Source organism: Dunckerocampus dactyliophorus, chromosome 8, assembly GCF_027744805.1.
Source record: "Dunckerocampus dactyliophorus isolate RoL2022-P2 chromosome 8, RoL_Ddac_1.1, whole genome shotgun sequence".
In the NCBI taxonomy this organism is placed as follows: Eukaryota; Metazoa; Chordata; class Actinopteri; order Syngnathiformes; family Syngnathidae; genus Dunckerocampus; species Dunckerocampus dactyliophorus.
Genome location: NC_072826.1, coordinates 23,564,319 through 23,577,927, shown reverse-complemented (window position 1 = coordinate 23,577,927; position 13,609 = coordinate 23,564,319). Strand labels below are relative to the sequence as shown.

At 41.6% G+C, this 13,609-nt stretch overlaps 1 protein-coding gene across 12 annotated transcripts in view; it reads right to left on the bottom strand.

Moving 5' to 3' along the window:
* The window catches only part of LOC129185846 (receptor-type tyrosine-protein phosphatase gamma-like), a 453,526-nt gene that overhangs the window by 436,666 nt on the left and 3,251 nt on the right, over window positions 1-13,609 (bottom strand). The window lies entirely within an intron of this gene.

Sequence of the window (13,609 nt, the reverse complement as noted above, 5' to 3'; positions counted from 1 at the left end):
GCTGCTTTCAAGATAAAGGTGATGGATTTGGCTGTCAGAGAAGGAACTGTTGTCTGTCGATGGATCTTTACAGCGTGGATCAGAAAAAACACTATCTTCAAAAGGTTGGGACTACTGCCAGATGAAGAGGAGGACACGGAGGGCACACCAAAAGAGAGGGTTTGGCACACATTGGGCCTCATTCACGAACATCTTCTTAAAAGTCTTCTTAAGAAGTGTACTTAAGAAGGCGCGGGTTGGAAACTGCGCCACATTCACGACATGTTCTTAAGAAGGGATAATCGTTCGCACCGGTGTTCTTAGGTTGATGAATGCCAACGGGGATGCCCGTGCATGTGAGCCCTAATTTGCATAGGTCACCGCCTATTATTTCCTATATAAGGTAAAAATGTGCCGTGCGCAACGGGCAGCTGGAGGCGGAGATGGCAACGCGCAAGGGCAAGACTGAGAAGCAGCTGGACAACAAACGAAAGAAAAACTTGAATTCTACTGAAATCAAGGTGCTTTTACAAGGAGTGAGCGAACACAAGACCACCTTATTTTCACGTGTATCCACCGGTCATCAGGCCATCCAAAAAGAGTCGGCATGGAGCACCATTGCAGGAAACATAAATGCCGTTTCCACGGAGAAACGCACCACCGCAGAGGTTAAAAAGAAGTGGTTTGACTTAAAATAGACTAAAAAAAAAAAGATTAGACTGCACCGGAGGGATCTGGAGGAAACGGGAGGTGGGCCATCAATCAGAAACCAAACTATTTCGGAAACTCTAGAAAATATTTACACAATCATGATGGAAAAATAAAGTCAAAATACATAGTTTGTGTGTGACAATTTCTTTTTTCTGTGGTTCCATTTGATTAGACGCTGCCTAATTAATACAGCAGCCCCGTGCTCTGGCTCAAGACGTGGCTGGGGGCGCATGTCGTTATCTGGGGGTGCTACGTGCGCAATAGGCACACCACGTTTCATTGTGACGTTATTCTGATGATCCTGCACACCTGCAAGAACAGAGAGGGAAGCCTGAAGCCTGAAGCGGGACATCAAATATTCGTGGCTTTCAGCAAATAAATCTAATGGTCCCTTTACATTCTCTTTCTGTGCAGCGCACGTCCAGCCAGGTACTTTTTTTTTTTGATGAATTGGGATTTGAATATATATTTATCCATGGAGTATATTTTAGTTGTTTTGATGATAAATAATTGTTGGGATATTTTATTTGCACTACATTTTTTGGGATCAGGTTGCAAAATCCATCATGAGGGCGATTGGGCATTGAAAGTGCAAGCTTTGCTTGTGCGTAAGAGTCCTCCTGAGTGTTCGTAGAATTTGTTCTTAGATGTAAGAACTGTGAGGTGAGAACACGTTTCGTGAATGCCAAAAATCTTCGTAAGAAGGCTTTAAGAACACATCTGTGCGTAAGAACGTTTCGTGAATGAGGCCCATTGTTTGGAAAAAAGCATTTATTTTAATAAATGTTTTACAAAATCTTTACGTGTAACGTATTTCTGTGCACTAAATATACCATTTTATAATGTGGACGCCTGCAGCTTATAGTCCGGTGAGGCTTATATATGTACAAATCATTTTTTTCCTTTAAATTTAGTGAGTGCGGTTTATACACAAGTGTGGCGTATACACTATAATTTACTGTAACCAAAGGGAATTTGTGTTTAGAAAATGGGAATTTTTGAGAAAAGGGGTTTTTGGAAAGGGGATTTTTGGCATGTGTGAAAATGGATCTGACCTTAATGTTTTCATGTTTGAGAAACATGGAACTTCTGAAAAATGTCCATTCATTTTCAATGGGAATGTTGTTGTTGCAGAAAGACAGCAACTAAGAACACAAATGGTGTTGGAAAGCTCTCATTGATCAACCTGACTAAACCAAAACTTAGGAGGCACCATCTAGAACAGTGTTTTTCAACCATTTTTTTTATTGAAAAAACCACGAGGCACACCACCAGCCGAAAATGCTAACAAATGAACTCTGTAGCCTTTATTGACAATATAAAGTTGTTCTCATCACAGTGTCAGTGTCGGAATCAAATAAACACAAAGAGTAGTGAAGTATTTTAGAATCATTCATATTTCTACTCACTCAGTGTGAAACCTGTGCTTGTTTGGATGAACACAGAGCTAATATCCTGGCAGGAATCGAAGAAAGACACACACGATGCTCTTCCTCAACAACTCTCAGTCTCATTTGGAGATGGTGTTGAAGCTTACTTGTGACCATAACATTGTTGGATAGTTTTTCACCACACACCAAGCACAACATAGTCGTTTCCTTGCATCCCCAGTAAAAGTAAATCCAAATGAAAGACAGCTAGTACTGCCTCGTGCAAGAGAATTTGCTTCCGCTATCCGTCTTTGCTTTCTTTTGACCTCCACTCATACTTGGGCCTTCATCTGGGTCCAAATTTTTTCCAGGGTGCAGTTCAGAGTCAGCATCTTTCCTTTTCAAAAACGTCTCCATCACTGTTTCGCTAGCCACAATGCCACTGTCACCGCCATCTGACACATTCATGCATTGATTATTTTGCCTGAACAAAGCTACCTGCTGCCACCTACTGATATGGAAGTGTATTACGTGGCTGCTTTGCCGATCACTACTAGACAGCACATTATTTGCGGATAATAATTAGGTGAAATTGGATACTTTCCCACGGCACACCAGACAATCCCTCACGGCACATGAGTGTGCCACGGCACATTGGTTGAAAAACACTGATCTAGAAAATAGTAGAAGTACTCCACTCACCAAGCAATGCAGCAGTGATTTGATTAAAAACAATGAAATGGAAGACGAGAACTTGGTGGCGGTTGAAGATCAAATGTTATTTTCAAAAGCCAATTAAGTAAGAGTGCAACAGAGCCCAGGAAGGGGAAAAAAGGGAGAGCGCTCTTTGCCGCTATTCACCAGTTTAAAGCAGTGCTGTGGATCTGAGGCTCTGTGAGATCCAAAGACAAAAAAATGATATTCTTCAATATATTCTTGAAATATCACGAGCACCTCTGCACTTATCGTCATTCGCATTGGGATCATGATCACACCTTTACTTTGCCTGTGCAACAATACAGCATCATCTCCTGCGCAAATCAATAGAAGACAAAAGAGAATTCAACCATTTTCTTCTGCTTCTTTGTGTCCGGGTGGTAGGGGCTAGTCTCAGTAGGGAAGCCCAAACTCCCCATTCTTCAGTTCTAGTGGGGGGTACACAGAGAAGTTCAGAGGCCAGGTGAACGACATGTTGTCCATCACTGTGCCTGAGGTATCTGAGGTAGCCAGAAAACTCCTCAGTGGCAAAGGCCCGCAGGACGAGATTCGCCCTGAATTCCTTAAGACTCTGGATTTTGTGGGACTGTCTTGGTTGACACGTGAGGAACAGTACTCTGGAGCAGACTGGGGTTGTGGTCGCCTGTTTAGGAGGGTGTGTTCCAACTATAGGGTATCGCAATCCTCGGCTTCCCTGGGAAACCCTACTCCAGAGTGCTGGAGAGAAAAGTCAGAGCATTAGTCAAACTTTGGATACAGGAGGTGCAAGGTGGTTTTCATCCTGGTCCAATTATCTTGCTGTCGCTTCATTCATCCTCAATTTCCAGCGACTGCCTCATTATGACAGGCAGAGGCCACCAACACAGCATCCTACAAGGCTTACTGCCGCCACCACTCCTCCCACGACTGCTTGCTTATGTACACACAAACAAGACCTGGTATCTTTTAATCTATCTATTAAGGGAAGATGGGGTGGCAATGACAGGCCCCCAGCTAGACTGATAAAGTGACCGTTGCGCAGACGAGCAAGCATTTTTCTGGCCACGGCGGAGAGCAGATAATAGCCCAGCAAGCGCTGAGATGATGACGACGATAATGTCTCCAACCGAGAGCCACGAAGCATATCCGATCTCTTTCCTTAAATGTCAGCCCCCGCCCACCCCTTTCCCTCTTGTATCACCGTGACAAAAAGGCTCAGAGAAAAGGTTGGCGACACAGAGGGCTGCTTAGAATGGTTAACTGTGCTGAGATGAAGGATGCATGTTCAGAAAGTGAGCAAAGAGACAAGAGATATAGGGAGTGGGGGGGCATGTTTGTGAGGGCAAGCAGACACGTTTGCTCAGACGCTTCAGAGATTACAATGACTGTTCTGTTTTTCCTCCCCAGCCGAGAGCAATGGGGCCCATTCATGACATATTGAAGGCCAAACATGTCTTTCTTTACGTGTCTTTTCTGTAGCCGCCCTCCATCTTTGAGTGTTTAGTTACCTAAGGCTGAAGAGCAGCACAGTGACAGGGGTGCGACACCTCAATGCTGATGCTGCATGTTGTTGACAAAAGAGTCACAGTGATGCCCGATATCAGCTTGCAGACGCCTGCGGTAGCATTCTGCACTTTTCATCCTAAAAACAACAGATGTTTGCGTGGTTATAAAGCGGCCATTGTGTGGATGACCGGGGGCATGTCGGCATCAGTCAGGTTGCTTTATGCAGACTGAGCATAATACCCTGTAGTTCCTGTTGGCTGAATCATTATGGATATTTCTCTGCAGCTGGATATGTTATTATTACGGTGGACTTCAGCATAAACAAGGTATTCTACTCCTCGAAAGCTCTGAGAATAAAGTGCTTAACTGTGGTCTCAAAAACACTGCAGGCCGGAGTCAGGGCCACATTTTCCACAAGTTGCATTGTTAAGCACATTAAGCATAGCTAGGTCAGTTTCAGTTTCAATACGTAATCCAGGGATGTCCAAACTTCCTCTGCCCAGGGCTGCATACTGTAGAGAAAAAACAGGGGACGCGGAGGCCATTTTGATATTGTCAATTTTCTAAAAAAAGCTACCATAATTTCCGGTGTAGAAGCTAATTTTTTTCCCGCTTTGAACCCAGTGGCTTATACAGTGATGTGGCTAATTTAAGGTCCTGTTCTAATCTCGTGACATCTTGTATGCTTCAGAACAGTCATTCTGCGCTCCGTGGAGCCTCACCGTGGAAAGCAAACAAACAAATGCATATGACGCAGCTTTCAAGTTACAAGCGATTCTGCAAGTCTGCCATTGGATCTGAAAGTGTGTAGCAGTGTCAAAAAATCCACCACCACTATCGGTATCGAAAGGCTGGACTACTGCGTGATGAAGAAGACAGCATAAGCTCAAGGGCTAATTTGCCTCGAGACAAAAGTGACAGAGTGACAATGAAAGAGAGAAAGAGACTGACAAAGTGTGTAACGAAGGAATTATGAGGCTGTTCAATTCCGCCACCAAAGAAGATGCAGAAGGAAGATGAAGACAGATGAATGACTTTTCTGGTAAGCTACTGTTTAACCAGCCGTATTACACACACTGTTTGTCATTGTTTGGATGAAAGCATTTAATGAATTAAAAGTAAAATAATATATTTCTGTGTACCATCTTTCTGTGTACTAAATATCCGAGGTTAAGACATGGACACCTGCGAATTATAGACATGTGCAGCCTTTATATGTACTGTATAAATCTATTTTTCTCTTTAAATTTAGGGGGTGCGGCTTACATTCAGGCGCGAAAATTACGATAAAATTACGGTAAATATGCTAATAAGTAATGCATAAAACAACCCGAATCTGCATGATTATGTTTTGCTAGTTCATCTACGATGTTCCAAGTGTGAACCCAGTACGGTAGTTTCGCATCTCGCTGCAAATCAAGTAGTTTGACCAGTCGCTATTACAGTCCACTTGCATCAACCAGATTCAACAGAAAGGAGGGAGAGGCTATTTTGATATTTGACATTTTGTAAAAACACAAATTCAACATAATAAATTATATATAAAACAATTTGCATGTCCACTTTGTGTTATAGGTCAGTGCTTCCCAACCAGGGGTACGCGTACACAAGCAAATTTAGGGGGTACGCAGAAACATTTGATTTCCAGGATAAGTAAATATTCTGTCATTTCATATAAGCCAGGCAATAAAATGGAACCTGTGTGCTACAACTTGTTTCCCCAACTAGTTTGCCAAAAGATTTTAAAACAATATAGGATCATCATTTTTTTAAAGTATTAAAAATAAATGCTGTACTGTTGCCAGAGGTTAATGTGTATGACACCTCAGTTCAAGAAGCAAAAGACACTAAGAAGACGCAAAAGACACTAAACTTAATGTTTAGTGTCTTTTGCATTGCTGGTAACGTGTGTGTGCGAGCGTGTGCGTGTGTGTTTCTGTGTGCATGCATGCGTGTGTGTGCGTGTGTGAGTGTGTGAACTGTCCAAAAAATTCCCAAGGTTTCCATAATTGCAGATTTTACATGACAACATTCCTTTTGAAAATGTTTTTTTTTTTTTTTACAATTTCCTTTTGATCTTTATAATTCTTCTGACTTTATTTGTCGACATTTGTCTATATATTAAGTAAAATATAGATGACGACAGAATCATTCCCAGTTTCTCCACTCAAGCATCAAAACATTAAGGATAACAATTTTCCACATGTAAAAAAAAATAAATACACTGTTCTGCAACTCCACATTTCCTCTGCAGTATTTCTGTTCAGCTTTAGCATTCACATTCAATTTCTACACAAATTTCCTTCTGTAGCTTACATGTTAATGTTTGGTGTTTCTTTTGACCTAACTGACACAAAAACGACACATTTGGCATTACATTTGACTCACTGCAAATTTCAGAACTTCTTCACCCTCTTTTAATGTTATTAGTGTCACCATTTTGCCAATGTTTGGAAGAACGCTGTATATACAGTATGTGTCCTGTGATTGACTGGTTATCAGTCCATGGTGTCTCCTAATGAGGACAAGCAGTATAGAAAATGGATGGATTTGGACCTTATCTTTCCTTTCCCAGAGCTTTCCATACCTCCCGGCTAAGAGGCTTATTAATAGAAAAGCGTTAGCAGGCAGGAGGTAAAGAGAGTAACACCACCAATGATGACACCCAGCAGGAGCGAAGCACACTCATCTCTGTTTCCACATCATCTGACAGCCATTCAACATAAACCAACTAACTCGCTTTCGCTCGCAGCCACTATCATGACAGCACGTGGTCGAACTGAGAAAGATGGGTAGGAAGGAACCACAGATCCTGCATTATAAATTTACGTTTGTGTATCATGTTTGGCTTTGCCACACATATCAAGTTGCTGGAGCAAAGAACACAAACAAACAAACATACACTCATCGTTTTTTTTCCAATCTTTTCACCACTGCTTTTTGTCATGGAAGTCTGTTCAAAGAGTTCAGCTGCATTTCTCCCAAACATTATAAAAACAATGTGAAGAAAACATAGTGGAATGAGCAATAAAACAACAAAACAAGCCTCTTAAGCCCCGGTCATAAGAGGGTCATTTTGCTCAAAAAAAGGCATCCTAAAAAAGTAAGTAGCATAAAAGCTGTTTAGGCGGTGCAGGAAAGATACCTTTACCGTTACCAAAAGTGTTATCTTTCAAGCTCGGCCAAGTTTAATGAAATTAATTATGCTGGCTTTTGTTCGCTTGCTTACCACACATTTGCCTATTTAAGTGCTTGTGGTAGAGGTGGACCGATCCAAATGTTGATATTTTCAGTATCGGATCAATACTAGCCTGATGAGATTAATATTTTTCAGTTCTCCTGTTCTTATTTTCACAAATATGTGTTTTTGTTGTGCTGTTCAAATATATTGTAAATATTTATTGGATATATGATAAAACCATGTACCTTTCGGACAATAATGCACCTTATGGACTGCGGGTCTGCGATACATTTTGCTCTGTGTGTGTGTCTGTGCATGCTTGTGCAGGCTGGCAAAAAGCCATTCCAGCAACCTAATGTCCCATTGGCCACACCGTACGTATTTCAAGTGAGGGACAGTCTCTGCCTAGAAACGGATGAAAAGGTGAGGCATTCGGCGACAGAGTATATGACAGACTATACATACACAGTATAGGTGTCAACAGCTGTGTTTATTGACACTGAACAATTACCATAGCAACTCAAACTAGCAAGCTAGCACCCCCAGGACTGGCATTCTGTACTTTTAACAGGTTCATGTTGTGGACTTTTGAGTGTTTAGGCCTTTCCTAGTTAGTTACTGACTAGCTAGCTCTGTGTTAAACGTGTTTTTTTTATAGATAGATGGACACGTGAATTTCAACACCACAAGGAGCTGCCACGCGTCCAGGGCGCAGTCAAAGGTCCATCCACTCTTTGGAAGTGTAGAGACATTTTTCCCAGCCTGAGAAGATGAATCAAGACTTGACAACCGTCAGATTATCTCTTATCTTACTGTACAGGCTTTTATTTTCAATTTGTCATTTTGGGCGCACAAGCAAAGACTTACACTGCTTATCAGAGACAGTTAAACAAACATGCCATACTTCAAAATCACATTACAGCCTCACGCTGAAGCGCCATGGTCTGGCAAACAAAACTTAATTAGAAACAGCTAATTCATTAATTCCTCATGAAGTGACATTTGCATTTTTGTCGACAGTAAATCGAGGGTTCCTACGGATTTGACATTTCTAAATTCCATACTTTTTCCAGAATAGATGTGTATCATTAGAGATACGACAATTAATCAACAACTCTTTTGGTATTTGATGAATCGTTTTTTGATTTAAAAATGTAAATATCCTTTGATTTCTGCCTCTCACATGTAAATATTCTCTTTAGTCATCCATGAAAGTTGACCTATTATTTTTGTTTTTTAGGCAAAACAAGATATATATATACACACATCAGCTTTGATTTTGGAAAACAGTGATCAACATTTTTGCCTTTTTTCTGATATGTTGCAGACCAAATCATTAACTGGTTGATATTGATTTGGTCCATCTAGGGCAGGAGTCAGCAACCTTTAGCATCAAAAGAACATTTTGGGCTCGTTTCCACCAAATTAAAAGCGACTAGGAGTCACAACACCTACAATATTTGACAAGTAAATAGTACATAACGCTACATATATAGTTTACTTAAGCATAATGTCACGTTCCTTTTCTGTCTTCCTGGCGGAGTGAAGAGCCACACCAGTTGGCAATTAGTCACATTTCTTAAGCCTTCCCCGCCGATTTTGGACCAACATATACAATAAAAGGGTTATAACACATTGATTAGTTCCACTTCCAGTACCACTCTACATGTCCCTTTAGTTACCATTGTTCATTAGTGACAAATGAAGCTAAGAAGTGGGCCTGTACTCATTTTGGTGGTTGATAATTGTGCTATAAATTATCGTCGATATTCGGTAATTTCAACCTTTTTTAGACCATTTTTTTCATTAAGGTTAAATTTTTTTTAAGATTGTCAGTAAATGTCCCTTCTGTCACATTTGAACCACAAGACGCTACTCAAGTGTAGTGTACCTGTTTGAGTCATAGACGTTGACTACACTAAGTCCCCAACTAACAAACACAATTGGTTCCAGACGACCGTTCTTAAGTCGAATTGTTCTTAAGTAGTGGAAAAGGTAATATTAGCAATGATATAGGTACTACATGTACGTGTATACATATACAGTATATGCGTATGCATGTAAATATGAGTTTGGATGCAGTAGTAATATTAAACGAGGATAATTAATGAAAATGATATAATAATACGTAATGATAAATGTTATTTACCTTTGAAGAGGAGTGGTCGAGCATACGTCGTTGGTTGTGGTGGAGGAGGAGGAGGAGATATTGAAAAAAAGGACAAATTGTGGTCGTCGTTAGACTCTTCTAAAAGAGGTAGTGTTCTGTGGGTGGTGTAGAATTAAGCAGGCCTATTAACTCATAAACTTTCATCACACGCTCTGTCCGGGTTGTATCATACAACTCTTAGCCCTCCTCTCCCCTCTTCCTCGTCTTCCTGTATCTGTTGGTCCCATTAGCAGTGTCACAGTGCCCTCTAGTGGTCAAGCATGTACTAGTATAAATATGGGTTGGCTGGTCAAGCATGTAGCAGTATAAATATGGACTTATAAGGCAAAACACATGAAAATATAGACCAGTCGGCTTGTGTTCGTATCTCCGAATGTTCGAACGTCAGATGTTCGTTAGTAGGGGACTTAGTGTACTTTAACGCTCACAAATGGCAGGAGGTCACCACTGCAATCCTACTCAAGGTGTCAATGAAACTACACACAGCAACGCAATAGGTGGATAAAAACAGACACGACGCTACCAATGTATAATGCAGAGTAATAACTGACAACTATGTGAACTCTAAGTATGTACTTTTACAAGTACAAACACTGTACAGCAAAGCACGCTGGGAAACAGCAGGTGCTCCCAGCAAAGCTACACTAGATAGACTGTCTCTGTTAAGAAAAAAAAGAAACACTCCAATAAAACCTACACACACACAAACACGCATTTATGTAGTGTATTGTTAAACAAATATAGGGGTCATATTTGAGCTGAATCACCGCTGAGTAAAATGCAATGTTGCTGATTGTCCTTCCACACGTCCTCCTCCACTCGGCCACACAGCTCAGGAACCGCTGCCCGCAACATGCACGCCCTCCCAGGCAACTCGCACCGTTCGTCCCCTGCAATGCAGTGAGCAACACTTCACCGGGACGAATGCCCCACAGGACATCCACACTGGAAATGTGGTATTCGATGATCGCTTTTGTGATTTCATTCATATTAGCGTTTGGTTGCTAACTGCTAGCTAGCACTCTGTATATCCAATCACTACGTGGCTAGCCCCCGCCTCCACCTACTGAGACAAAGAGGCTCAATAGCTGACAGGAGGCTCATTCTTTCCCTTCATTTGACTACACAACCAATGCACACAGACACAAGCAGAGTGAAGCCTCTTGTCATCCACCCTGTGTGCTACAGTGAGACGAGGAAATGGAACAGGCATACGTACATGTCGCACATGTCAATTTATTGAGGTGTCAAAATTATCGGCCGCGTTTTTTTCTATCGTTCGATTAATCGTTTTATCGATTATCGTGACAGGGCTACTAACAAGCGAAATTCTGACTCACCAGAAAACACTGCCATTAGCACTTTGATGGAGCATTGTGCGGCACATGATCAACTCCAACTCTGAAAGGCTCATGATGAGGTCAGAAGAGACGGCGTAGTGACTACACAGAAGCATAAACAAGCTGGAGCCAAAGCAGAAGGATAAAAGAACCGCATGCGGCTCCAGAGCCTAGACCCCTGGTCTCGGGCCTAACCGATTAGTCAATTGAAACAACAAGCTTCAGCTTAATTGACGAAGAAAATAATGGTTATTTGCCCGAGTATCGTGTAAGTAAATTATGGAATTATTTGGATATGTGCCATTATTTCATCATATAATTTCCAGGAAAAGATAGCTGGGTAATGTAGCTCATGCGAAGGGTTGGAGGAGGATAAGAGCTGAGGGATGGCTGGCCATTCAACTTGTCAATCTTTCCAAATGTTTTCCAGGATAAGTCGCCTACTGTGTGATCTCATCTTAACTGCCCTAGCAAATGCCTTAGAAAAAGAGATTCATCCATTTCTTTCTTTTTTTTAGTTATTCGTAATTGTATCTTTTAGAAAACAGAACAGTGGTAACAGTCTTGGAATCACAAATATTTTTCCATACATGAGTTTCCATTTTCAATCATTTTGAAATTTTATTCCAACACCATCTCCACCTTGCAACACCTCTCTCCTCATTTTGCACTCTCTCAACGAAGCACACTCACATGAGGTGCATTCACGGACATCGGAACTCTGAACATCATTATAAGATCGTTATAAGTTCGTAACAGCACCTACTAAAATTCAAGGGTCTTAAAAAGATGACCGCTGACATTGCGAAAGCTTAACATGACAATAAGACAGCCATGAGCTCCAGAGGAACTTATATTGATACCCAGCTTCATCTCCAGTGTCCCAGAACACAATTACACAAGTAATCTTCTGTTTTCCACACAAAAAAGAGGTGCAACGGCTAAGATGGCCAAATTGAATTGTGTAGGATGAAAGTCTGGCATTTCTTAGTTTTTGTTTTTGTATTGCGTTTGAAAATACTGTACTGTACTAAATACCTGTACCTATAGCCTAGTCTAGTGGTTAGCATGTTGGCCACACAGTCACAGTCTGGAGATCGGGGAGACCTGGTTCGATTCTCCCTTGGAGAATTTGTGGAGTTTGCATGTTCTCCCGTGCGTGCGTGCGTGCATGCGTGGGTTTTCTCCGGGTACTCCCACATTCCAAAAAACAAGTTGGCAACTCTAAATCGTTCATAGGTATGAATGTGAGTGTGAATGGTACTGCAATTGGCTGGCGACCAGTCCAGGGTGTACCCCGCCTGTCGCCCGAAGTCAGCTGGGATAGGCTCCAGCATACCACTGCAACCCTAATGAGGAGATGTGGCATAGAAAATGAATGGATGGGGAATATAAATTACATAGGCTGAGAAGTGGCTCAGGAGGTGGAGCAGGTCGCCCAAAAACTGGATGGTTGGTTCATACCCTGCTTCCATGCTTCCATCCCTCCATCAGTGCTGTGTCCTTGGGCAAGACACTTCACCCACCATGCCTCCAGTGCTGCCCACACTGGTGTATAAATGTGAATGAATGTTCGGTGGTGGTTGGAGAGGCCATAGGCGTGAATTGCCAGCCACGTTTCTGTCAGTCTACCCCAGGGCAGCTGTGGCTACAGATGCAGATTACCACCACCAGTGTGTGACTGCGGAGTGAATGAATAATGGGTTCACTGTGAAGCGCTTTGGGTACCTGGTAAAAAGGCACAAAAGAAATCGAATCCATTTAAATCCATTCAAATCCAAATAAATTATACACTTGTGATCAACATTTTAAGACCAGTTGAAAAATTGCAAGAATTTTTGCACTGTTGGAGGTTCTAAGTAAGCTTCAAAATGCAAAAGAAGAAATGGGAGGGAGACAAAAAAAAATTAAGTAATTTGTTCCAAACAAGCATTAAAGGGATAGTTGGGATTTTTTGACATGAAGTTGTTTGACATCCCCATCAGTGACACGGTGATGAGGAACGTAGTTCCAGTTAGTTGGTGAGGCCACTTACGTAAAGAGTTTGGCTCTCTAAACAATATGGTAATGGTTATAGTAATGGTTTAATTTTACTTGAACATGCATACAAGCTTGTGTTCAAACAGCGGATAAAATCTTCTTCCGCGCATGTAAACACTGTGGAACACGTACACAACAATGGACAGGCGATAGCACGCAGTGATACGACGGGATTGTGAGGCATTTTTGTCATGCAAATATATTACTATTTTGAATGCATATTGTTTTGAGAAGCCAAACTCATAATTTAAGGGGCCCTACCAACTAACTGGACCTACGTCCTTCATCACCATAATCCGACCAGAACTCGGCTCAGGGACGAAGTGGGGGGGGGGGGGTAAGTCACTGTTGATGCACTACACTGCTGATGAGGATGTCATACAACTTCATGTCAAAAAATCCGAACTATCTATTTAAAGTGAAATAGGCTGTTCATCAGGTGATCAAAAGTTTAATACCACAGCATTTAAAAGGCAAAATCCTGGCAAAAATGTGTATTCAATATCATTTTCTGTCAGGTATTGTCATGATCTCTTGATGGCAAAAGCGAAAAAGCTTTCTCTCTTTGAACGCGGTCGGATTACTGAGCTGCATAAGCAAGGCCGCCATTGCTGCT